Here is a 26,781-nt window from a genome sequence, read left to right as displayed (position 1 = left end):
CAAAAGTTTGGACACACCTTCTCATTTAAAGATTTTTCTGTATTTTCCTGACTATGAAAATTGTACATTCACACTGAAGGCATCAAAACTATGAATTAACACATGTGGAATTATATACTTAACAAAAAAGTGTGAAACAACTGAAAATATGTCTTATATTCTAGGTTCTTCAAAGTAGCCACCTTTTGCTTTGATGACTGCTTTGCACACTCTTGGCATTCTCTTGATGAGCTTCAAGTGGTAGGTATATATATGTGTGTGATTGTGATTATTTTCCAAGTAATACGTGTAAATAATACTGTCATATAATTACCCTGTGACAAATAGGATCCCCATACTATTACTGAACAAAATCCACTATACCAAGATCAATATACCACATACAAGAAACAAATAATGCCGCCACACCATCACCATATACAGTATTACTAATACATGGTATCTGAATATAACCACCATCCTGATACTGAGTAAAACCCACTATACCGAGACCAATATATCACATACACTACCGTTCAAAAGTTTGGGGTCACCCAGACAATTTTGTGTTTTCCATGAAAACTCATACTTTTATTTATCAAATGAGTTCCAAAATGATTAGAAAATATAGTCCAGACATTGACAAGGTTAGAAATAATGATTTTTATTTGAAAGAATAATTTTCTCCTTCAGACTTTGCTTTCGTCACAGAATGCTCCTTTGCTGCAATTTCAGCATTGCAGACCTTTGGCATTCTAGCTGTTAATTTGCTGAGGTCATCTTGAGACATTTCCCCCCATGTTTCATGAAACCCCTCCCACAAGTTGGATTGGCTTGATGGGCACTTTTTCCGTACCATACAGTCAAGCTGCTCCCACAACAGCTCACTGGGGTTGAGATCTGGTGACTGCGCTGGCCACTCCATTACAGATAGAATACCAGCCGCCTGCTTCTTCCCTAAATAGTTCAGGCATAATTTGGAGGTGTGCTTTGGGTCATTTTCCTGTTGTAGAATGAAATTGGCTCCAATCAAGCGCTGTCCACAGGGTATGGCATGGCGTAGCAAAATGGAGTGAGAGCCTTCCTTATTCAAAATCCCATTTACCTTGTACAAATCTCCCACTTTACCAGCACCAAAGCAACCCCAGACCATCACATTACCTCCACCATGCTTGACAGATGGCGTCAGGCACTCTTCCAGCATCTTTTCAGTTGTTCTGCATCTCACAAATGTTCTTCTGTGTGATCCAAACACCTCAAACTTTGATTCGTCTGTCCATAAAACTTTTTTCCAATCTTCCTCTGTCCAATGTCTGTGTTCTTTTGCCCATATTAATCTTTTCCTTTTATTAGCCAGTCTCACATATGGCTTTTTCTTTGCCACTTTGCCCTGAAGGCCTGAGTTGCCTCTTCACTGTAGATGTTGACACTGGTGTTTTGCGTGTACTATTTAATGAAGCTGCCAGTTGAGGATCTGTGAGGCGTCGATTTCTCAGACTAGAGACTCTAATGTCCTTGTCTTGTTGCTCAGTTGTGCAGCGGGGCCTCCCACTTCTCTTTCTACTCTGGTTAGAGCCTGTTTGTGCTCTCCTCTGAAGGGAGTAGTACACACCGTTGTAGGAAATCTTCAGTTTGTTGGCAATGTCTCGCATGGAATAGCCTTCATTTCTAAGAACAAGTATAGACTGTCAAGTTTCAAATGAAAGTTCTCTTTTTCTGGCCATTTTGAGAGTTTCATAGAACAAATAAATGTAATGCTCCAGATTCTCAACTAGCTCAAAGGAAGGTCAATGTTATAGCTTCTCAAATCAGCCAAACCGTTTTCAGCTGGGCTAACATACTTGTGCAAGGGTTTTCTAGGGTTTTCTGAACATCCATTAGCCTTCTTACACAGTTAGCAAACACAATGTACCATTAAAACACTGGAGTGGTGGTTGGAAATGGGCCTCTATACACCTATGTAGATATTGCAATAAAAACAAAATGTTTGCAGCTAGAATAGTCATTTACCACATTAACAATGTATAGAGTGTGTGATGAAAGCCGGCCGGTGGGTGCAGCTCTCTGGCGCCCCCTTACCTCTCAGGTCAGTCAAGGTACTGCACCTAGAGAAAGTAGTGCCAGGTAGCTGCAACCAGCGCAGGGAACACGGTAGTGTGTTATCCCTTCAACGTCACTAAACCGTAACGTCACTACACAGCACAACTCGCTAGCGCCCTCTTAGCCTCAGGTCAGTCAAGGAACTGCACCTAGGATAAGCGGTCGCCAGGGAGACTGTCCTGTAACCTACTGGGTATCGGGGCCCTCTGTAGTGAGGGCGGTATATATATCTTCCTTGGCCGCGCCAGGAATATATATATCTGAACCTCCGACCGTCACTACCAGCCTTCCCCAATCCCCAGTTGGTATGCTGCCACCAGTCCCTATTTTAGATATACGCCCAGTCCGTGAATGGGCCTATATCGGGTCAGGAACCAACCCTGGGTAGCGTTTTGGCTTGAGCCGAGCTCACACGGACGTGCGTTCGTTATGCAGAATAAAAGGCAGGCCCACAATTACTTGAGGTAATTGATTATAATAATACACTAGATACACGATATACAACTAAATATACACAGGTATAAGGTCAGGCTAAACTATACAACAATGGAATACAACACACAGAATCACCACAGCATATCAGTTACCGGTTTCTTGATTTTCTTGTGACGCAGGGAGAGGATTCTGCGATCGCAGGCACGGTTCTTTGTTACAGGCTGAGGCCTACCACCGCATGGTCAAACTGCTCCTCCCCTTGGTGGCCTCAGCTGGTGCTCAGATGTTCAGCACACCACTCTTGGGTCAAGACTGACTTGTCTCTTGTCTGTCCTGCTATCTTACCTGCCCCGTCCCGCCCACTGCTGGTGAGGTCAGCTGGCTCAGTCTCCACCCTCAGGTCTAACTTCGATCAGAAGCCCAAATTCTATGGAACCCAATAACTTCTTCTGGGATGGTCTCATGATACCCCCAGGGGTTCCCATGGATTCGGGCCGCCGTAACCGACCTTTTGATATCAATTATGATACCATACGGTCCTCAGGAATGGCTCCGCGCTATATCTTGGCTTCCAGAGCACGTACAAACGTCTACCGCGGAGGCTTGTGTGCGCAATGGCTCCGGGACGCCGTGATATTTTTTTATTGGCCCATCCCACGCAACATGCGTGTACTATTCATGTTTCTATATCTTATGCCTCCATGCTTGTGACAGACAAAGAAACTAGTCCTATGGGACAAATGGTCAGGTACAGATAGACGAAGCACCCCCCCCTGCTGGCTGTGTTTCCTCTCGAAGTCTTTGAAGCTCCTAGCATTCAAGTGTTAAGTAGGCTTCTTATCTTACAGGAGCCTGGATGGGGGGAAACTATCTAGTTGACGTTTTAACAGAAGGTCCCAAGGGTGGGGGCTGCTGAAGTGTGGCCATCCCTGGATATGATTTATCATTACCAAGATGGCGGCTACAGGTTCATCACACCTCCCCCTATACGAGGGCGCGAGGGGGTAGCACATTCCTGTGTTCCCCCGTGCGTCCTTCTGCACCCTCCCCTTGCCGGGATAACCCGTCAGCGTTACCGTGGTCACGGCCTCTTCTGTGGCGAATGGAGAAGTGGTACTGCTGGAGAGCGAGGCTCCAGCGTAGCAACCTGCCATTCGACCCAGAGACCGTGTGTAACCAGCTGAGGGGGTTGTGGTCCGTCTCCACGGTGAAATGGCTCCCGTACAAGTAGGGCTGCAGACGCTGCAGGGCCCATACAATTGCCAGGCATTCTTTTTCCACCGTGGAGTAAGCCACCTCCCGGGGCAGTAGCTTCCTGCTCAGGTACAAGACAGGATGTTCCTGGCCTGTCGTGTTGACCTGACTTAGCACAGCACCGAGGCGTCGGTCTGTACCACAAACGGCCGGTCGAAGTCGGCAGCTTGCAGTACAGGGGAGCTACTTAGGGCGGCCTTGAGTGCCCCGAAAGTTGTCTCGCAGGCGACTGTCCAGTCGACTGCGACGGGCAGCTTCTTCTTGGTGAGGTCCGTCAGGGGCTTGGCCAGGGTGCTATAGTGTGGGACGAACCTCCTATAGTACCCGGCGGTCCCCAAGAAGGACATCACCTGCTTTTTGGTCCTAGGAGTGGGCCAGGATGCGATGGCATCCACTTTCCCCGGTTCTGGCTTCAGAACCCCCCCGCCTACCCGGTGACCCAGGTAGAGGACCTCACTCATGCCCAGCTGGCACTTTTCCGGCTTGATGGTCAAGCCTGCCCGGTGGATCCGACCGAGCACCTGCCGCAGGTGCTCTAGGTGATCCTCCCAAGTGGGACTGAAGACTGCAATATCGTCCAAGTACGCAGCCGCGTACCCTTCAAGTCCCTCAAGCAGCGTATTGACCATCCGCTGAAAAGTGGCAGGGGCATTCTTCATGCCGAATGGCATCACTGTGGACTCGTACAGTCCAAAAGGGGTGATAAAGGCAGAGCGTTCCCTTGCCGCGGGGGTCAGAGGAATCTGCCAGTACCCCCGGCTCAGATCCATGATGGTCAGGTACTTAGCCCCGGCCATCCGATCGAGCAGGTCATCGATGCGTGGTATGGGGAACGCATCGGTGGCCGTTACAGCGTTGAGCCCCCGGTAGTCCACGCAGAACCGTGTAGTTCGGTCCTTCTTTGGTACGAGGACTACAGGCGAGGCCCACGCGCTGCTGGATGCCTGGATCACCCCCAGCTTCAGCATCTCGTCTATCTCTTGGCGCATGTTTCCCTGCACCTCGAAAGAGACCCGATATGCTGAACGCCGGATCGGCGGGTGATCGCCAGTGTCCACGTCGTGGACAGCCATCTCAGTCCTTCCGGGCAGGCTGCTGAACAGCCCCCGGAAGGGGTGCAGGGTGGTCCCCAGCTGGGACCGTTGGTCCTCCGTGAGCTGGTGGCCAACCCCCACATCCTCGATGGACCCACCCGCCTTGGCTTGGGTGAGCAGATCCAGGAGGGTTTCTACCTCTCCTTCCTCGGGAAGGTTGCACACTGGGTGGGCAGTCGCTTCCCGCTCATGATGAGCCTTCATCATGTTCACGTGGAAGGCCTTCCTCCTTCCACGGGCGTGATCCAGGGTGACCAGATAGGTGACGGCATTGAGTTTCTGGTGCACGAAGTAGGGACCTTCCCAGGCTGCCTGAAGCTTGTTCTGTGGTACGGGGACCAGTACCCACACCTTTTGACCCACCTGGTAGGTCCTCTCACAAGCATTCTGGTCGTACCACCGCTTCTGGTCGGCCTGGGCCTGGGCCATATTGTCCTGCACCAGCTTTGCCAAGGCCATCATCCTGTCCCGGTGGCGCACGACATACTCGATGACCGACACCTCGGGGGTGGCCAAATCCCCTTCCCATGCTTCCTTCACCAGAGCCAGGGGGCCCCGTACCCGTCGCCCGTACAGGAGCTCAAAGGGGGAGAACCCCGTTGAGGCCTGCGGAACCTCCCGGTAAGCAAATAGGAGGTGTGGGAGGTAACGCTCCCAGTCTCTCCCGTGGGAGTCGACCAACATCTTAAGCATCTGCTTTAAGGTGCCATTGAACCGCTCACACAGGCCATTAGTCTGTGGGTGATACGGGCTGGCCACCAGATGTTGCACCTGCATTTGCTTACAGAGGGACTCCATCAGCCGCGACATGAACTGGGTCCCTCGGTCGATGAGCATTTCTTGGGGGAAACCCACTCTGGAGAAGATCTCCAGTAAGGCGGTAGCCACCTTGTCGGCCCGAATGGACGACAAAGCTACCGCTTCCGGGTACCGGGTGGCATAGTCCACTACCGTGAGTATGAAGCATTTCCCGGAGTGGCTGGGAGTGGACAGAGGTCCAATAAGATCCACAGCAACCCTCGAGAAAGGCTCTTCGATGATTGGCAGAGTTACCAGTGGGGCTTTGGGGCGCGGCCCCGCCTTCCCCACCCTCTGACAGGTGTCACACGAACGGCAGTAGGCACCCACCGCGGCTCCCATCCCAGGCCAGTAGAAATGCTGAGCTATCCTGGCCTTGGTTTTAGCGATCCCTAGGTGTCCGGCCATCGGAATCTCGTGTGCGATCCGCAACAATTCCGCCCTGAACGGATAGGGTACCACTAACTGTCGGTCCCTGGGCCACGCCTCCGGTGAACCCTGCTGGACCGTTACCCGGTACAGCCGTCCCTGGTCCCAGACCACCCGCTCGCAGTCTGACTCCATGGGAGGCTGTGCCGCCTGTTCCTTGAGAGCTTTCAGGCTGTCGTCTGCTTCCAACGCAGCCTGAAATTCCTGACTTGATGTGGCCAGAATCGACGAAACTGCCACATCCTCTGTCAGCCCCTCCGGGCATGTCACCTGGCCGCTGTCTGACCCGGCAGACACTTGGTCAGAAGTGGGGAAGCCGTCGGACCTCTGCACGGCTCCTTGGGCTCCGGCGCTCCCACTCCTGGTGACAGCGGCTATGACCGCTGTGACCGTGGGTAGTGCCTGCTTCCCCTCTGTTTCTGACCAAGCCGCCCGATCAGGCAGGCTTCCTAGGCCTTTGGACATCTCGGATGTGGGGAACTCCTGCCCTGGGGTCTTACCTGGCGGCTCCTCTCTTGGGACACCCCCACCTCCCATGGCCTGTTCCTCCCCCTGCAGTGGGCCTATACTCAGCAGCCTGGATACCCCTGGGAGCCCTACACTGCCGGTAGCTGCCCCCCTCTCCATCCCTGAGCTTCCCTCTACAGAATCCTGCCCGCCCCCTCCCTCACCGGAGGACAAGAGGTCACGGCACGCCGGCTGAGCACCTCTGCGGGCATCCCCACACTCCCCACCTGCTTTCACTAACCCTGTTTGTGTTGTGTCTGTGCAGGTGTTACCCTCAGGTTTCACTCCCTCCTCCTCAGCAGGACACACACTACATACAACATGGTTGGCATTAGCAGCAGACAAATCAATACACTCTTGGGGGGCCGAACTTGGGGGTTCAGAGGGTACATACTGCGATACTAGACGCCCCAAGTCGGTCCCTAATAAAACATTTGCGGGAATATTTGGCGTTACTCCCACCTCCCGCATCCCCCTTCCGGCACCCCAGTCCAAATACACCATGGCAACGGGAAGTGCCGGCTCCACGCCTCCAACCCCGGAGACGGAAAGAGTCTTTCCTGGTACCAAGTCCTGGGGGGACACCACCTCAGGCCGTACCAGTGTTCGTTCAGCGCCCGTGTCCCGCAGTCCCATGACCGCAGAACGGCCTATGGTGACGGGTTGGATGTTGTCCAGGGACCTACCACCACCCCCTCCCACACACAAAACATTGGGCGCTCTCTGGGACTGGGATGGGGTCTTTTGGCGCTGGGGACACTCAGCCCTAAAGTGTCCTGGTTTGTTGCATAGATGACAACGTCTTACGTCTGGTCCTTGCCTGGAGAGGGCAACAGGGGGATACACCCCTTGTGTTCTAGGGGCCGGGGAAACAGGGGCATGACTGGGCTTACCCCCTCTCCAGGTGCTGCTGGCAGACTTCTTCAGCTCAGGCGCCCTGTTATTGGCATACTCGTCTGCCAGGGCGGCTGTAGCAGAAGCCCCTGTTGGTTTTCGGTCACGGAGGAACTGTCGGAGGTCCTCTGGGCAGTTCCACAAGAACTGCTCCGTGACGAACAGTTCCTGGACCTCCTGGCGGGTAGTAAGCGCTAGACCCGAGGTCCAGTGCTCTGCGGCTCTCAACAGCGCCCGCATATGATCGGTCCAGGTGTCCTTGGGGCCACGCAGCAGGCTCCGGAACTTCTGGCGGTACGACTCGGGAGTGAGGTTGTACTGCCGGATCAGGGCCCGCTTGATGCAGTCGTAGTTCTGTACCTCCCCGGCAGGTAAGTCCCCCAAGGCATCCAGGGACTTACCCCTCAAACGGGGGGTCAGGTATCTGGCCCACTGATCCCGGGCCAGATGGTGCTGAAGACAGGTCCGTTCAAATGCCACCAGAAAGGAGTCCAGGTCCCCATCCTTCTCCAGTAGAGGGAAGTCCTCAGCTCGGACTTTGGACGACTTGGTCTCCTGATGGGTTGGTTGCTCTAGCGGAAGCCCCCGCTGGGCCAGGTCCAGTTGGTGCTGGCGCTCCGCAGCTCGCTCTGCACGCTCTGCAGCTTCACGCTCCGCAGCCTCCCGGCGCTCTGCAGCCCGCTCTGCACGCTCCGCAGCCTCCCGGCGCTCCGCAGCTTCGCGCTCCTCCTCCGCTGCCTTCTCTGATGCTGCCAGGAGGGTTTTGTAGACGGCATCGCCATGAGACTGGAGACTTGCCATAGCCGCTTGTAAAAGGGCTTGTGATCTGGACAGGCTGGGCTGGGTAGGTGGTGGGCAGCCCACTGCGGGACCGTATACTGGGGACTGGCTCCCTGAGGTGCCCGGGCTGGACTCCTCCTCGCCATGAGTAACAATGTCCTCCCCTCCTGCCACACGGACCGTAGCATTAGCCTCCTGCAGGGTCTTGCTCCTGGTGCCGTCTGCCATCTTGGTAACCGACACCGCTGCAACCCTGAGTTTGCACACACCTTGTTATACTTTTAGCCTGACCGTCTAATGTTGGGCTGACCTTAAGACTCCAGCAGTGGAAGTTACCACTGGCAGTCTTTAGTGCCTGGGAGTAGGGGTCCCACAACACTATTATTCTGCAATCCCACCGCTCTGCCACCAATGTGATGAAAGCCGGCCGGTGGGTGCAGCTCTCTGGCGCCCCCTTACCTCTCAGGTCAGTCAAGGTACTGCACCTAGAGAAAGTAGTGCCAGGTAGCTGCAACCAGCGCAGGGAACACGGTAGTGTGTTATCCCTTCAACGTCACTAAACCGTAACGTCACTACACAGCACAACTCGCTAGCGCCCTCTTAGCCTCAGGTCAGTCAAGGAACTGCACCTAGGATAAGCGGTCGCCAGGGAGACTGTCCTGTAACCTACTGGGTATCGGGGCCCTCTGTAGTGAGGGCGGTATATATATCTTCCTTGGCCGCGCCAGGAATATATATATCTGAACCTCCGACCGTCACTACCAGCCTTCCCCAATCCCCAGTTGGTATGCTGCCACCAGTCCCTATTTTAGATATACGCCCAGTCCGTGAATGGGCCTATATCGGGTCAGGAACCAACCCTGGGTAGCGTTTTGGCTTGAGCCGAGCTCACACGGACGTGCGTTCGTTATGCAGAATAAAAGGCAGGCCCACAATTACTTGAGGTAATTGATTATAATAATACACTAGATACACGATATACAACTAAATATACACAGGTATAAGGTCAGGCTAAACTATACAACAATGGAATACAACACACAGAATCACCACAGCATATCAGTTACCGGTTTCTTGATTTTCTTGTGACGCAGGGAGAGGATTCTGCGATCGCAGGCACGGTTCTTTGTTACAGGCTGAGGCCTACCACCGCATGGTCAAACTGCTCCTCCCCTTGGTGGCCTCAGCTGGTGCTCAGATGTTCAGCACACCACTCTTGGGTCAAGACTGACTTGTCTCTTGTCTGTCCTGCTATCTTACCTGCCCCGTCCCGCCCACTGCTGGTGAGGTCAGCTGGCTCAGTCTCCACCCTCAGGTCTAACTTCGATCAGAAGCCCAAATTCTATGGAACCCAATAACTTCTTCTGGGATGGTCTCATGATACCCCCAGGGGTTCCCATGGATTCGGGCCGCCGTAACCGACCTTTTGATATCAATTATGATACCATACGGTCCTCAGGAATGGCTCCGCGCTATATCTTGGCTTCCAGAGCACGTACAAACGTCTACCGCGGAGGCTTGTGTGCGCAATGGCTCCGGGACGCCGTGATATTTTTTTATTGGCCCATCCCACGCAACATGCGTGTACTATTCATGTTTCTATATCTTATGCCTCCATGCTTGTGACAGACAAAGAAACTAGTCCTATGGGACAAATGGTCAGGTACAGATAGACGAAGCACCCCCCCCTGCTGGCTGTGTTTCCTCTCGAAGTCTTTGAAGCTCCTAGCATTCAAGTGTTAAGTAGGCTTCTTATCTTACAGGAGCCTGGATGGGGGGAAACTATCTAGTTGACGTTTTAACAGAAGGTCCCAAGGGTGGGGGCTGCTGAAGTGTGGCCATCCCTGGATATGATTTATCATTACCAAGATGGCGGCTACAGGTTCATCACAGAGTGTATTTCTGATTCATGTAATGTTAGCTTCATTGAAAAAAAATGTGCTTTTCTTTCAAAAATAATTACATTTCTAAATGACCCCAAACTTTTGAACGGTAGTGTACATGGGACATATAATACCGCAACAGCATGACCAGACCACACAGTGACCAAATAATTCCACCGTACCATAGTACTGACACTAATATTATCACCATACAATGACCGTATAGTGGAAGGTATTAGTATATACACAGTACAGATACTCACTGGTGACGTCATTTTCGCTCCATCCAGTGCAGACCGCTATGGCTAATCACTTTTTAAAGGACTCCCCCCACATTCCCCCCCACTTCTATAGTAACAGTACCTCTCTTTTTTCCCACAGTAACTGTATCCCCAAAAATAAATTACTGTAGTGATGTTCCCCTATGTGTCCTACATACAATATTAATGATTATGTCCCCTTTGTGTCCAAATACTGTAGAACAGCCCCCACCATGGCACCATATTGGTGTAAGTTCCCTCTTTGTGGTCCCGATATAGTAGTGATATTGCCCTATATGGCCCCATACATTAAAAATGTCCCCCATACATTAATAACGTTCCTCTTTTTGGCCCCCATTTAGTGATATCCCACCAATTCTGGCCTCATCACGGAGATATCAAATATGTGTATTTTTTAGTTTAATATGGGGGAGCTGTTATATTTTTTTTATTTCCCATTTTTGAAAACATTTTTTTAAAATTTTCACTGTATTTGTTACTCCCCTCAGGAAACTTAAACTTACGATCGACCGATCACTTGTGCTACATACAGCAGTACCACAGTGTACTTGTGTATAGGAGAAACCACAGTCCTCTATTAAATGTTCAGTAGACCCCAGGCTATCATTGGTAACCCATTGGGAGCAAAGGGCGATTAGAACAGTGCGCCCCCTGGGCTTTGCTCTATAAATGCTGCCATCACAGATTGACAGCGGCATTCAACAGGTTAACAGCAATGGGTGGAGCTCTACTACCGACATTGAATATACCAGTATGTTGGTAAGGGGTTAAATCAGGTTTTTATGCTAGATGAATTTGTTAAAAGTTTTTTTATTATGATTTTCCACATCACCTTGTATATTAAAAAATATATATATATTTTCACACTAGTCATTAAGCCTAATACTAGAATACTAGAATCATACTGCCTGCTCTTTTCAGTATTTTCTGAATTTGGTCTGCTGTGGGCAAAAGTCATTGTGAAAGAAAGAAAGGAGGGGGAGGTGAGCTGTGACACCACCTATTGTGAATGGTGGATCCTGTGTTATCTACTGTATATAGAGGTGTTATCAGTCAATGTATAGGAGGAGGAGGCGAGCTGTGACATCACCTATTGTGAATGGTGGATCCTGTGTTATCTACTGTATATAGAGGTGTTAACAGTCATTGTAGAGGAGGAGGAGGAGGTGAGTTGTGACATCACCTGTTGTGAATGGTGGATCATGTGTTATCTACTGTTTATAGAGATGTTATCAGTCATTGTACAGGAGGAGGTAAGCTGTGATACCACCTATTGTGAATGATGGGTCCCCTGTGTTATCTACTGTATATAGAGGTGTTATCAGTCATTGTACAGGAGGGGGAAGAGGTGAGCTGTGATATCACCTATTGTGAATGGTGGATCCTGTGTTATCTACTGTATATAGAGATGCTATTCAGTCATTGTTGTACAAGAGAAGTAGGAGGTGAGCTGTGATATTACATATTGTGAATGGTGGATCCTGTGTTATCTACTGTATATGGAGGTATCAGTCATTGAACAGGAGGAGGAGGAGGTGAGCTGTGACATCATCTATTGTGAATGGTGGATCCTGTGTTATCTACTGTATATAGAGGTGTTATCAGTCATTGTACAGGAGGGTGGGAGGTGAGCTGTGACATCACCTATTGTGAATGGTGGATCCTGTGTTATGTACTGTAAATAGAGGTGTTATCAGTCATTGTACAGGAGGAGGAGGTGAGCTGTGACATCACCACCTATTGTGAATGGTGGGTCCTGTGTTATCTACTGTATGTAGAGGTGTTATCAGTCATTGCACAGGAGGAGGATTACTTACATGACCACCCCCCATCCTAAGTGCTAAAGATATGGCAGTCACCACTGTCCAGTGTTATGTCGTTGATCTATGTGCAATGGGGTTTTTTAAAACACAGGACAGAGGTAAGCCATGGGGGTAATGCACAATATTTTACACCTAAACACAACAGTCTAGGGCTTTTTAGAAAGTTGGTCAGAAAGTGACCCACATCAAAGACCATGAATTTCGATTCTATCATTTACATTTTCTGGACATTGAGAAACAGTATTGATCCCCGGGGGAAAGGATTTATCTGGGCACTTGTTAAGACCCCATACACACTAGATTAACGTTGGCTAAACCCAGATATACTTTACCCAAACAGACAGGTGATGTCATAAAAGACAAGGATCCAGCATGACTAATTTTGGACTGCCGATCCTTTTGTTCTCAGCTACATAAGCCGCCGCCAGACGAGTCTGGCAGCTGCTCTTTCTAAGAGAACACAGAAGCGCTCAGCTGAGCGAGGGCTCCTGTGTATTGAGGAATCGGGAGAGATAGCTGCCGACTGAACGATCGTTTGGCTGGCAATTACTGTATATAGTGTGTATGGGGGTGCTTGAGTATCCCACTGGAGAGCACCACAGTCAGTCTCCCCACAGTCTGAAATGGCTGACAGCAGAGAACAGTAGATTGTATTCAACTGTACAGTGACTCGCCCCCTGGGCCGTGGGGTACCCGGAACCGGGCTTCTGTACGATGCTGGGGGTAGTAGTGGCAACCCGATCCCGTGGCTCAGAGTGGTCAGACTAAAATTGTGTCAGTCTATCAATCAGTGCTTTAAATGTCCGACTACGCCACCCGTGGATTGCGGTCAGGGATAACCGCCGCTGCAGGGCAGACCGCTGGGGCTGGTGTTGGTGTGCAGGACAGAGGTAGGATAACTCCCCACGGGAGGAGTGTAGCCCCAGGGTAGTGTAGGTGGATGTTGGGGGTGATAGTGCAGGCCGCAATAGTAAGAGTTCAGAGTCCGCTTCAAACAGTTCAGGGTCTTTATTGTAGATATTATTAATGACCCAACAGTAGTATCGGTTAGGAATAGGCCTGGGTGTCTGAGAGCATTCGGGGAACCCCACTGGTCAGGGTGAGTGTGTAGGCCTACCGTTCTCTCTATGCTCTTTCTGACTATCCCCCTCTTCATGGTGTAATAGCCCACGTCCCTGAGCTGGCCGTGTACTTTGCCTGTATGGCTTGCGACTCGGGCCTTGGGTACCTTTTGCTTTCTCCTCGCTGTACTGGTCCCTCTGTGTGGCGGAGCCTCCAGGCTTCTTAGGCCAAGGGACCTGAAATTCCTCGCGGGTTGGTTCTCTGCTGCTGGGCTTATAACCCTGACAGCCTCGGACCCCAATGTCCGGTTGTGTGATTCTCTCAGCCAGGACCGGCTCTCGTCGCCTCTGTCTCTGGCTCGCAGTCTCTCCTCTGCCTCGCGGACTCCTCAGCTGCTGCTGACCTGTCCCTCTTCTCTGAGAACCCTTCTGGTCACTTCAGAAGTGGGTTCTGGTCTCTCTAACCCTGCCCCAGTTCCAGCTTTTTATAGGGCAGCCAGCTCCCCCTACTGGCCTGGGACAGGAGGTGCTGCATGCTAATGGTCCCTAACCAGGGAACCTCCCTCCTGCTCTCAGACACAGATTATTGTTTGTGGCATCCAGGCCTGGGGTGACACATTCCCCCCTAGTAAAATTTAGTACTCCGGACTAAACAGGAAACACAAATACAGGGTATAAATGATAACATAACATATATACAAGTACATTTTGTCCGTAAGGTCACGGCGCTTCCGCGACCGGGTGTCCATGTCACCCAATAAGGTGAAGTTTTGAACGGTGCGGGGACCTGTCTCCATAAACCCCAAGTTCCTGGCCTTGGGCGTGGCGACAAGGCTGAGCTACCTACTTTGGACGACAAGAGGGCCACGCCGGACAGGTTTTTCTTCTGTGGCCATCTTCGCAAGAGGGCACCAAGTGCAACTATCTACAAGACAGTTCCGGCCATTCAGTGTCCATGACCTGTCAGTCCATTGAACTAGGAAAAACTGGAAAAACATTATTAATAACCAGGTAACAAACATAAAACATTAACTATATACTTTGCATTCAGATTCTCCAGCGAGCTGGTATTTGACCCCTAGTGCTCCGGGTTGACCTGCGTAACCCACTGTCTGGTGGTGGTCTAACCTGACTTTCCCCACTAGCATTTAGGGTACAGCTACTGGCTGGGTTTACAGGCAGTGCAGTCAGCTGTCTGCGGGTCCTTTGGTTTACCGCAGGCATGGCAGGCTCACTGTCAGCAGAGGGTTGACTCTCCTGGGCTGCTGGCATGGGTTCTTCTGCCTCCGGGGCTGCTTGTTCCTTGGTTGAAGGAAGTGTAGGACGGGTACCACTATTGTGTCGTTTATCCGAGTCCAAGACCGGGGGAACTCTCCGAGAACGGTGCTGACCATTTCTTCCTTGTCCACTACGGGCTCAAGGTCATCTTGATCTTCACTTGGACTCTACAGTTGCTCGGGGCACCGTTTTAGGTGGTCTCTGGAGACGGTGCTAGTGGTTTCTCCTCCATCCTTGGTAATTACACATACCTTCGGGTTGTTGTGGTCGGACTGCAGTACTGTGCACCGGTCGCTCTCCCACTGGTCATCTAGCTTGTGAAGCCTTCTCTTCCGCTTCAGGACCTGCTCACCAGGTTCCAGGGGACCAGCAGGGGCGTGTTGGTTGAAGAGCCTCTCTTTCTTTTCTCTCGCTTGAGCCAGACTCCTTTCCACACTCTCCTGCACCTTCTTGTACTGTAGCCGCCGTTCCGTATCCCAGTCCGCATCTGGGGAGGCGTCCTCGGGTGTCAGGACTCCCATCTCCAGGTCTACCGGCAACGTCTTGAGGAGATCAATGACGATATTATTCATTTTCTCACACAGCCCGTTGGTTTGCGGGTGGTAAGGCGTTGTCCGAATCTTCTTACAGCCGTAGAGGTTGCAGAACTCCTGGAAGACTTCAGCCTCAAACGCTGGACCTTGGTCTGTCAAGACCTGTTCCGGATACCCATGTGGACGGCAGAAGTGTTGTTGGAAGGCTCTGGCCGCCGTTTGGGCTGTCATCTTGGTGAACCCGGGGATGAACCTTCGGTAGTAGCCTACCAACCCGAGGAACTGCCTCACCTCTTTTATGTTAGAGGGGCTTGGCCAGTTCTTTATTGCTGTGATTTTGTCAGGGTTGGGGGCTACTCCTTCTGCACTCACCACGTGTCCCAGGTACTGTACCTTCGGCTTTAACAGATGGCACTTGGAGGGTTTCACTTTCATGCCAAAGCCTGCCAGGGCCTCGAACACCTCGGCCAGGTGCTTTAGATGGTCCTCGTAAGTCTTCGAATAGACAATCATGTCGTCCAGGTAAAGTAGGACCGTCTCAAAGTTTCGGTGCCCTAGACAGCATTCCATCAGCCTCTGGAAGGTCCCGGGTGCGTTGCAGAGCTCGAATGGCATACAGTAGAATTCACTTAATCCCATCGGGGTGGTGAAGGCGGTCTTCTCCTTGTCAGCCTCTGCCACAGGAACCTGCCAGTACCCGCTAGTAAGATCCAAAGTAGAGAAGAAGTTAGCTGATTTTAGTGCGGCTAAAGACTCCTCTATCCTAGGTAACGGGTACGCCTCTTTATGGGTGATACGATTGACCTTTCTATAGTCCACGCACATTCTCATGGTACCTTCTTTCTTTTTTACCAAAACTAAGGGAGCTGCCCAGGGGCTACAGCTATCTCTAATGACCCCAGCTTCTTTCATTTCTCTCAGCATGCCCTTTGCGTTCTGATAATGTGCAGGGGGTACAGGTCTGTGTCTCTCTTTTATTGGTGGGTGGCTCCCCGTGGGGATGTGGTGTTCCACTCCCTTTACTCGGACGAAGTCTAGCGGGTGCTTACTAAAGATTCTCTCGTACTCCTGAACCACCCAGTAGACTCCTTGTTTTTGGTGCAGGGGAGTAGAGTCAGCACCCACATGGAGTTTCTGGCACCAGTCCTCCTTGTGTTTCTGGGAGCCATTATCCTCCACCGGGAGAGATGGAGGCAAGGGCTCCACGACCCTGAGAGCATTGTGTTCGACAGCAAATAATTTGGCTAATGTAGCGTACAGGGGCAAATGTACTTCCCTTTCCCCAATGTTTAAGATCCGGATGGGCACCCTTCCATGGCGGACATCAACCACCCCCCGGGCTGTCAAAATGTTGGGCCTGCTGTCTGAGTACACGGGTTCTACCATGGCTTGGTAGTTGTGATGTTGTTACTACATCTGTGATTGGTTGGCTGTTATCCTTGTTTCAGTTTCTGCCTAGTAACGATGATGTAATGGGGAGGAGGGGACAAGGCAGGAGAAGGGAACGGAAGCAGGAGAATAAAAGTATGGCTGTTTAAACCTACCATCCAGCATCTCTGTGTGGCCTTCTGGAGTTCCTTTCGTCTGCATAACAACACCACAGTAGTCTCTCCCTCTTAACCCGATTGCAGTCCGACACCAGATCATCATTTCACTTTTGGGAGGCATGGCAATGGGGAACGGGTCGCTCATCCTCACGCTACCGATCTCACCACCAGACAGTTCTACCTGTTGCCGTCTCATCAGGGCTCTTATCTCTTTCTGGAGGACGCTCTGTTGGCTGGAGCTAGCATTCATCGCCACCTGCTGCAAAATTACAATTACTTCTGAAAGACAATTTTCAATCACGTTAGTACCCAAGGTTATTTTAGGGTGACTTTCTCGACGGTCAATGTCCACAATAATCACTCCCTGTGCCGGCAGTTCAACCTTACCAATCTTGGTAGTCATCTCTCTGAACCCCACCTGCGGCACGGGATGACCATTGCTGGCGATGATGCTCAAGTCATCGTCTGGATAACGGGTTATATCAGTGTCACTCCAGTACTGCTTGAAAAGTACATAGGGGATGGTAGTCACTTGGGACCCGGTGTCCAGCAGTGCACTCATGGGGATACCGTCCAGCACTACGGGTAAAACCGGGCATCTCCCTACGTACTTATCACGCCAATTAGACAGGCCTGGTGACCTTATGCCTGGGGGTTGGCCCTCTGCCCCAGGTCGGACCCGTTAAAAGTACAGTACCTGGCTATGTGTCCCGACTGGCTGCAAAGGCGGCAAATCGGCTGTCCATCCTCAGTGTAACAATCGGCAGGCCTCCCTCTGAACGACGGGATCCTCCTCCGTTGACGCCACGGGACATCCTCCAGACTGGAAGCCAGCTTGATTGGTCCTGACAGGTCCATCTGTAACGACTGTACGGTCCTGGTCAATGCAGCAACACTCTTTGTTAGTTCTTGGACCTGATGGTGCAGGTTTACAGGCGGGGATGGGTTTAGGGCCTGCGCATCAGCCGTCACAAGGTCTGCAGGGTAGGGCGCTGCCTCCTGGTGGTAAGTGATGGCAGGGCGCCGGGAAACTACAGCGCCACCTAGTGCGGGTTCTCGGAGCACCCGGATGGCCCTATCTTTGAACTGTGAAAAAGTCAAATCGGGGTTCTGTAGGGCCATGAGGCGCAGCTGGGTTCTGTGGGCGCTGGACAGCAGACCTTCTATGAACTGGTCAGTCAATAGTTTATCTGTATCCTGCACGCTGCCAGGGTCAGCTTGCTTGATTGCTCCCAAGGCTTCCTGTAAATTTAGGGCTGATGCTGTCCTGTGTCCGCTGCTTACATCCGTAGAACCGCATTTTAATTTCAGCGGAGGTACGGGTATCAAAGGTGTCCCGTAGACGGGTCAGAACCCCCCTTACAGTCCTTTTCTCTTCAGCTGTCCAAGACTTTACCTTCCGCTGGGCCGCACCAGTTAACTGCCCTATCAGTATGCTTACTTTCTGTTCTTCTGTCAGGGGATAAACTTTGAACAAGCTATACAGCCTTTCTTTAAAGTCGCCCAAGGTATGCGACTCGCCAGCATACTGTGGCAGCCAGGCCGCTCCGGGGATATAGGGCATGGAAAACGGCATCACAGCTGCAGCGGCTACGCTGGTGGTAGAGGGTCCCTCCGCGTCCGACATCTTCCTCCCCCCTAGTTAACCGTGGCCTACCTTCCGGCGATCCTCTTCTGTAGGCCGCGGCTCCGCTCGCGATGCTCTGGGCGAGGACCTTGCGTCGCTCGGTGATGACGTCGGCGTCCGCTGGATCTCCTTCAAGGACCTTGCACAGCGTCTCAGCGTAGGGCGGGGCTTCAGGTCTCGTGCGTTTTTTTTTACGTCCACGCCCCTCTTCTTCCCGCGCGGCGTCCCGAAGATGGCGCCCAATGGCGGGAAACGGCTCCGATTGGCGGGAAATGGCCCCGAATGGCGGGAAACTTCACTCAGGTATGTATAAAGTCTTTTTCAGGCTCGCAATACCCGTTTGTGGCGGGTTGGTCACAATCCTGCCGACTACGCCAAAGCTGACTCGCCCCCTGGGCCACCGGTGGATTGCGGTCAGGGATAACCGCCGCTGCAGGGCAGGCCACTGGGGCTGGTGTTGGTGCAGCACAGAGGTAGGATAACTCCCCACGGGAGGAGTGTAGCCCCAGGGTAGTGTAGGTGGATGTTGGGGGTGATAGTGCAGGCCGCAATAGTAAGAGTTCAGAGTCCGCTTCAAACAGTTCAGGGTCTTTATTGTAGATATTATTAATGACCTAACAGTAGTACCGGTTAGGAATGGGCCTGGGTGTCTGAGAGCATTTGGGCGAGCCCCACTGGTCAGGGTGAGTGTGTAGGCCTACCGTTCTCTCTATGCTCTTTCTGACTATCCCCCTTTTCGTGGTGTAATAGCCCATGTCCCTGAGCTGGCCGTGTACTTCTCGCCTGTATGGCTTGCGACTCGGGCCTTGGGTACCTTTTGCTTTCTCCTCGCTGTACTGGTCCCTCTGTGTGGCGGAGCCTCCAGGCTTCTTAGGCCAAGGGACCTGAAATCCCTCGCGGATTGGTTCTCTGCTGCTGGGCTTATAACCCTGACAGCCTCGGACCCCAATGTCCGGTTGTGTGATTCTCTCAGCCAGGACCGGCTCTCGTCGCCTCTGTCCCTGGCTCGCAGTCTCTCCTCTGCCTCATGGACTCCTCAGCTGCGGCTGACCTGTCCCTCTCTTCTGGGAACCCTTCTGGTCACTTCAGAAGTGGGTTCTGGTCTCTCTAACCCTGCCCCAGTTCCAGCTTTTTATAGGGGCAGCCTGCTCCCCCTACTGGCCTGGGACAGGAGGTGCTGCATGCTAATGGTCCCTAACCAGGGAACCTCCCTCCTGCTCTCAGACACAGATTATTGTTTGTGGCATCCAGGCCTGGGGTGACACAATAGCATGGGGAGATTAGATAGAGTTAAAGTCATACAATTCCCTTGAGATATTTCAATACATTATTGTGTTTTTAGGTTTTCCGCTAATGAACTTATAACAAAGTGGTGTGCAATTAAGAATATTGATCCGGTGTCTCGAAAAAAAAAAACAACCTAGAAGCCTAATACATATGGTTAAGTGTTACTCAGCAGAACTGTCAAGCAACATCCTACAAGATCAGAGAAAGAACATTGTCTATACTTCCCTCTCTCCTCTCTGCATTATTAATACTGGATCAATTCAGGGACCAATAGCGGATAAATAATGCAGCGCTACGAGTGCAGCTAGCATACTCTTTCACATTAATATGGTATAAAAGGCAAAGCATTCCTGTCCACGTAAGGAAATCCAAGTCAAGTTAAGTAAAATAAAGGAACCGAGAATGTAATAAAAGATTCATGCTGATACTTGATCTACATCCAACAACTACACAATGTATAGCCAAGCAACATATTCCCGTCTTAAAACGGCTTCTAGGGACAATATGTTATTCTGGCGTGGCTTGGTAGACCACTTTTCTACACATATGCAGTGGAGATACCAAGAATTTTGTTTAGAATGTTGTGGGGAAATGTAAAAATTATTATTTTAAGTTTTCAATAACTTTTAATTAAGGTGATTTAAAAAAAAAAAGTCTGTAGCATTAGCTTTCAACTTTCATAAAGTCCTATCCTATTATAAGGGTCCTCCAAAATAAGCTGATCACAAATATGCCACGTGGCCAATATGCAAGCCTATATATACCCACTATGCGTCAGCACACTGCAATAAATGAATGCATGAACTCCGCTATTGCTGTAAATGTTAAACTCGTAAGATACTTAGTAAAGTGTTGTAGGTGTAGGAGGCGCTATTAGGCTATTCACTATCAAAGGCAGCGAATTTTTTGAACAGGGAACCACTGAGTGTCCGTAGTAGATATACTAGATAAAATAACCTATGGTTTAAAATTCGCGCTAACGGTAGTGAATGAAGGAAGAAATTCGGGAGAATAAATAGCTAAAATGTACTTTATTGATACAAGTGCTTAAAAAGATTGTTTCTAAAATGTTTAAAATAGTCAATATAAAGAATAAGTAAAATAAATAAATCGATAACTAAATATGGTTATTGATTAATTAATAAAGTGACTTTCCATCGGGTCTTGAGGTAGTCGATACTTGGGAGGTAGAAGGGTGAACCTGGTGAAAGAGGAACCGTGTTAGGAATTAGTAATACGGTATAGTAATACGGTACTTAAGGTGTCAATTCTTGGTAGGTTGGTTTTTATATGGGTTACCTGTTATGATCGGTCTGTTTCTCCTTGTGGCAACCTTGAAAGCCTTTCGGCGGTGGACTCTATAGTGTCAGTGGGAGATGATGGTAGGTACCTGAGGTGCAGGACAAAATTCGTTAGAACTTAAGAGTGATTGACCTAAGGTTACTAGTGGGAGTTGTACTTTACCTGCTATTGGTATGGCAATCAGCAGGCAACAAGAACAACGACGTGAGGATGTGATTCTTGGACCGTGATTCACAGGGAGCCAGCTACTGAGGTGGACTGGTCCAGGATAATTTCTTAAAAAAGGCTCGAGGTCCTAGGGACGTAGAGAAATTAGGTATAGTGTTGTAGATACTCGGTTCTTGGGTTATACGATAGGGTTAAGACTTACCCTGAGGTAGACCTGTTCTGTTTTGGGTATAATAGTTATAGTTGTCCTTTAGAGAGGTGCAGCAGGATGCTTCTGGCAGTACTGGTAACGTTGTGCCTATGGTGTACCCTATGTTCTGCTTGGAAATTAGGGAGGGTTAGGGTTTGAGGTGTTGTTAGATGGGTCTGCAGTTTCAGTATTTATTTACCTTGTTATTTGCCTTATTTCATTTGTTACAGGCATAAGAGGACAGGTGCATCAGGTGTTCCGGTCGCTCAGAGGGTGCAGCAGGAGGCTCTGGTTGAATTGTGGGTTAGTCAGGTAGCAGTAGTCCTGTAGTAGGATGCCCTGGTGCGGCAGGAGGCTCTGGATGCCGTAGCTGTCGAAACGCGTTGGTATATCGCTGACCCAGCTGAGAAGGTGCCCACAGGCCTCCGTACTGAGTGCACGCCGCTTACCACGTGACAGCACGTCACTCTGCCCCTCTTGCGCGCCTTCAAGCGAAAGCGCGCCCTTCTCCTCCTCCCTCCCTCTCCCGCTCTGCCTACCCGGAAGCACGCGAGCTGTGGCGGTCACCGGCCGGGACTCCGCTCTCGCCCCGGGCTCCATCACCTCCTGACACCACCGCGGGACTGCAGACTGTAAGTACCCTCGGGCCTCGGCCCCCACCGCCTGCTACCACACGTAAACTGCCAGGAATAGACACCTAAACCTGCACTATTCTATCCCTGGCAGACTCACAGACCACGCGGTCTGCCCTATACCCATCTTCCAACCATAGCCTCCTGCTACACCACAGCATCGTGATACCATTATCTGACTACTCAGCCAGAGCCCCCTGCTATATCAACCCTATAGCCAGAGCCTCCTGCTGCACCAGAGCATTCTATGGCAGGACACATCACTGCCTGTCCGACTGACCACCCAGTCAGAGCCTCCTGCTACACCCACCTTGCATCTGTAGCGCCCCGAGGGTCCGGCCGCTACAGGGATATTCCACTCCCGGGTAAGGATGGAGTATGGACCAGGGCTCAGTTAGCTGCATACAGCACACACACCCCATTTCCGAGGGACAGCTCAACAGTGCTCCCACTAGACAGAAGTGCAGGCACGACCGACTATGTCCCTGGCTGGAGTGGGGAGGGGGGGTGGAATACCCAGTGCTGTAGGGGCAGATAGGGGTTGGTTCCTGAGCGTAGGAAGGAGCCCATTGGTTGCTGGTCACCTGGGCTCATGGTCAGAGGGAGGTATAAAAGGTGGGCACCATCTTAGTTCAGGGTTCTGTCCAGAGAGAAGAAGACAGGGAGCAGAGGCTCTGTAGGAGCTCTGCTCAGAGGCAGGCCTAGAGAAAAGGCTAGAGCCTGAGAGGAGAAGGGGAAGTGGGCCTGGAGAAGAGGCCAAGGGAAGGAGGAGAAGACAGAACAGAAAAGGAGAAGAAGAGACAGAGGAACAGAAGGGCTCAGGAACAAGAAGGTGGAAGGGACTCTAAGAACCCACGAGAATCCAGGGTGCAGGGTCAGGCAGATTAAGGGTACCGGATCCCAAGTTGGTGGAGGAGAAACAACCCTCAGCCAAAGACCGGAGGCTGTGACCATTTATTGGTGCAGCACCTCATCAAACCTGCTAGGAAGGCACCATATAGGACAGCGGAGAACGGGGCCCACGTTTACCCGCGCAAGTCCGCGGCAGCTGGACAAAAGTGGGTCACTGGTGAGGCAGGCCAGAGAAAGGATTGAAGGGGGTCCTGTGCCATGCTCCTGAACTGCCTGGGGGTTGACCGAGCCCCTCACCTGGTGGACACTGCACGGCTTGGGTGGTCACTGCTTGCGCAGAAGTGACCCGGAGCACCTGAACTGTGAGTAAAAGACATTGGACTGCAGTACGTTGTCTGTGTGCTCTTTCGCCCCTCCAGCACTAACGGTACTGGGACTCCCACCACCATCACTCCCACCATCCACTACACTGCCCTGGGGCCGCACTCTTCCCATGGGGAGTCACACCATCCCAGCTGCATCCATCATCGGCCCCAGCGGTCTGCTCTGCAGCGGCGGTTCCTAATAACCGCAATCCACGGGTGGCGCAGTCAGACATTATCTAAAACATCTAAAAGACTGCCACTGGTCTGACCACCCTGAGCCACGGGACCGGGTCGCCACTACTACCCCCATCGTCTCCCTATTGCCCGGTTCCGGGTGCCCCACGGCCCAGGGGGCGAGTCAGCTTTGGCGTAGTCGGCAGGATCACGTGCCCGCTAACAACGGGTACTGCGCGCCTGAAGAGAAAGAGACTGTTTTATTGAGATTGACTGTGTTGGAAAATGGCGCCCGCCCCAGAAGAACGAGCGCCATAATGTGCGCGCCAAAAGACCACAGGAGGCCGCCTCCCATCGTGGGCCAGTTCCCAGAATGGCGCCAAAGAAGGAGCCCGCCCCCAACAGCCATGAGTGTGGCACCCCAGGGTTCTGGTTACCACAGTAATAGCAATATTACATCTGTGAGCAGGTGGGAGGTCTCCTGGTCAGGAACCCTAAGCATGCCACACCTCCTGCCCAGTCCTGGGAGGGGAAGAACTTCCCCTATATAAACTGGGGCTGAGGTGGGGTTAAAAAAAAAGAAGAGAAGAAGAGGAGTCCCAGACAGAGACACAGTCTGGTCTGGAGTGGAGCAGATGCAGGGAGAGCAAGATCAGGAGCTCTGTGGGAGCAGTGATAAAAGGGGTCCAGGACTGGAAGCTGTAGAGCTCGTCCTGACTGAAGAGATCTCACCGGACACGGAGTCCGAGGCTGTGGGGACTGTTCCATACCCAGCAGCAGAAACCGTCCGGCAGGGGATTTCAGGTCCTCTGGCCAAGAAACCCGAAGGCATGGTCACACACAAGGGACCAGCACCGCCGTCGTGGAGCGGAGGCTACCAGAAGGCCCCGAGTCACCGGCCATACGGGTGAGCACCACACGGTACACTCAGGGACGTGGGCTACTTTTACCCGCTTCTAGCAAGGTAGCCAGGAAGAGTACAATTAGTTGGGGAGGCCTACAACTCCGCCTGGCCGGGGGAGATCCTATCTGCTCACGGACTGACCAGGCCCCGATCGTTAGCCAGTACTCCCGGGAGGGTCTACCTTTGCCACCAGTAAAGACCCTGAACTACACCGCACCGTCTCTGAGTGGTTCCTGGTGCCTGCGTGCAATTCTGCTATCCCCATCATCCACGTCTGCTGCCCTGAGGCCATACCCCTCCCGTTGGGGGTTATACTACCCACGCTGCACAACTGTACCACCGGCCTCAGCGGTCTGCCCTGCAGCGGCGGCTTCATAACCGCATTCAACGGGTGGCGTAGTCGAACACTATAACATCTTCTGCTAAATTCCGCCACTTAGTTTGACACCCTGGGCACGGACCGGGTCACCGCCACGAGGACTACTAACCCCGACAGATCCGGCTCCGGGTATTCCCCGCGTGCGCAACGCTACACAACACAGGCCCAGGGGGCGCGTCAACTTTGGCGTAGTCGGCAGGATCTCGTGCCCGCAACCACCGGGTACTGCGTGCCTGAAAAAGACTGTTAAACTTACCTGTGGTGAAGATTCCCGCCATCCGACTCCATCTTTTGCCTTCTTCCCGCCATCCGTGGAGTTTTCCCGCCATCCGACGCCATCTTTTGCCTTCTTCCCGCCATCCGTGGAGTTTTCCCGACATTGGACGCCATCTCGAGGACGCCGCGCGAGAAGAAGAGGGGCGTGGACTCCGAAAGCGCGCGAGAACTGAAGCCCCGCCTCACGTCCGGACGTTGCGTAAGGTCCTGGAAGGAGCCCAGCAGACGCCGACGTCACAGGAGCGCGACGGAAGGTCCTCAACCCTGACGATCCACTGCGGAGCCGCGGCCTACGGAAGAGGATCATCGCAAGGTAGGCCACGGTCCACTAGGGGGGAGGAGGATGTCGGATACGGAGGAGAGCTTCACTGCTACAGCCACCGCCAGCACCACCGCTGCTGCGGTCATGCCTTTCACCATGCCCTACATCCCGGGGGCAGCCTGGCTACCCCAGTACTCAGGGGAGTCCCATACCCTAAATGACTTCAGAGAAAGGCTGGATAGCCTCTTCCAGGTGTACCCCCTCACAGAAGAGCAAAAAGTGAGCATCCTGGTGGCTCAATTAACAGGGGCAGCCCAAAGGGAGGTAAAGTCCTGGCCACTTGGGAGGAGGAGGACTGTCGCAGAGATACTAGCCCGGCTGAAGGACACCTTTGATACCCGTACCTCAGCCGAGATCAAGCTTAGATTCTACGGGTGCAAGCAGCGAGCACATGAGAATATAAGGGACTATAGACTGTTAAAGACTCGGGGCAGGACAGACCCCTACCTGGTTACGGCTCCCCGTTCTTTGGTGAAATGGACACCCTTTTTGCTTCAAAAATTGCACCCGGTTGCGGACACTCCGTGACCACCCTAACGTGTTTTTCCTTATTGTATTGTTCCTGTTTATACCCTGTTATGTTTTCAAAAATATGTTTAGTCCCGGAGTACTAAATTTTACTAGGGGGGAATGTGGCACCCCAGGGTTCTGGTTACCACAGTAATAGCAATATTACGTCTGTGAGCAGGTGGGAGGTCTCCTGGTCAGGAACCCTAAGCATGCCACACCTCCTGCCCAGTCCTGGGAGGGGAAGAACTTCCCCTATATAAACTGGGGCTGAGGTGGGGTTAGAAAAAAAAGAAAAAGAAGAGAAGAAGAGGAGTCCCAGACAGAGACACAGTCTGGTCTGGAGTGGAGCAGATGCAGGGAGAGCAAGATCAGGAGCTCTGTGGGAGCAGTGATAAAAGGGGTCCAGGACTGGAAGCTGTAGAGCTCGTCCTGACTGAAGAGATCTCACCGGACACGGAGTCCGAGGCTGTGGGGACTGTTCCATACTCAGCAGCAGAAACCGTCTGGCAGGGGATTTCAGGTCCTCTGGCCAAGAAACCTGAAGGCACGGTCACACGCAAGGGACCAGCACCGCCGTCGTGGAGCGGAGGCTACCAGAAGGCCCCGAGTCACCGGCCATACGGGTGAGCACCACACGGTACACTCAGGGACGTGGGCTACTTTTACCCGCTTCTAGCAAGGTAGCCAGGAAGAGTACAATTAGTTGGGGAGGCCTACAACTCCGCCTGGCCGGGGGAGATCCTATCTGCTCACGGACTGACCAGGCCCCGATCGCTAGCCAGTACTCCCGGGAGGGTCTACCTTTGCCACCAGTAAAGACCCTGAACTACACCGCACCGTCTCTGAGTGGTTCCTGGTGCCTGCGTGCAATTCTGCTATCCCCATCATCCACGTCTGCTGCCCTGAGGCCATACCCCTCCCGTTGGGGGTTATACTACCCACGCTGCACAACTGTACCACCGGCCTCAGCGGTCTGCCCTGCAGCGGCGGCTTCATAACCGCATTCAACGGGTGGCGTAGTCGAACACTATAACATCTTCTGCTAAATTCCGCCACTTAGTTTGACACCCTGGGCACGGACCGGGTCACCGCCACGAGGACTACTAACCCCGACAGA

This window comes from Phyllobates terribilis, unplaced genomic scaffold (assembly GCF_046119375.1).
Source record: "Phyllobates terribilis strain yellow unplaced genomic scaffold, ASM4611937v1 Scaffold_4__5_contigs__length_816908805, whole genome shotgun sequence".
Classification (NCBI taxonomy): domain Eukaryota; kingdom Metazoa; phylum Chordata; class Amphibia; order Anura; family Dendrobatidae; genus Phyllobates; species Phyllobates terribilis.
Note: the sequence above shows the minus strand (reverse complement) of the source record.